This window comes from Echinops telfairi, unplaced genomic scaffold (assembly GCF_000313985.2).
Source record: "Echinops telfairi isolate 266 unplaced genomic scaffold, ASM31398v2 ScPeMD7_7469;HRSCAF=8507_1, whole genome shotgun sequence".
NCBI classification, from domain to species: Eukaryota; Metazoa; Chordata; class Mammalia; order Afrosoricida; family Tenrecidae; genus Echinops; species Echinops telfairi.
This window is the reverse complement of record NW_022111373.1, coordinates 48,077,736-48,078,730: the sequence shown is the minus strand read 5'-3', so window position 1 is coordinate 48,078,730 and position 995 is coordinate 48,077,736.

Genomic DNA, 995 nt, shown 5'->3' with positions numbered 1-995 from the left:
TGGTAGCCACTGAACTATGGAGTATACGTCTATTCTAATGCATGTCGCATGGCCAAGAGTTGGGACAGATTACACTGTACTGGTTTGTTTATTTTATCTTCCGCAGTTAAAAATTGGGAGCTGGTGAAAAATTTGTTTTGGAAAAGAATACAAAATTTGAGAGTTTCAATTGATCAGGAAGGAAACAAAATGTGGTAACTTAAGTTTATTGCTTTCTGTGAGTAGAATTACAAATCTCAGCCCGAGAGGCTGTTTAGCATTTCAGTTCCTTTCAGTTATTTCAGGTCATTCCATGTCTCACTTTGCAATCACCTTCTTCTAAAGCTGAGTTAGCTTTAAAGATTTTATATGCAATTTTCATGTTTGACCGAAAAATTTATTTGGAATGATTTTTCAAAAAGTAGTTTTAAAAAGGGAAGGAGAATGAAAAAAAAAAAGTAGTTTTAAAAAACCAAAATTCATTGGGCAACTATATGCCCAAGATCTCTTTATAATGTTGAGGAGCAAGGAGGTCACTGTGAGGATTAAGGGATGCCTGATCCAAGCATTGGTATTTTCAATAACCTCATTTGCATATGAAAGTTGGACAGTGAATGTGGAAAACTGAAGAAGAATCCATGAATTTGACTTATGGTGCTGACAAAGAATATTGAAAGTTCCAGAGACTGCTAAATGAACCAGCAGCTCCGTCTTGGAAGAAGTACAACCAGAATGGTCTTCAGCAAGCAACGATGGCAAGACTTCCTCTCACGTGCTTGGGACATGTTATCAGGACAGCTCAGTCTCAAGAAAAGGACATCATACTTGGAAAAGTAGAAGAGCAATGAAAGAGGAAGGTCTTGGATGAGATGGATTGACACATTGGCTGCTACAATGAGCTCAAACATCACAATTATGTGATGGTGCCCGGCTATCAAAAAGTATAGCATCTGGGGTCTTAAAGGCTTGAAGGTAATCAAGCGGCCATCAAGCTCAGAAGCAACAAAGCCCACATG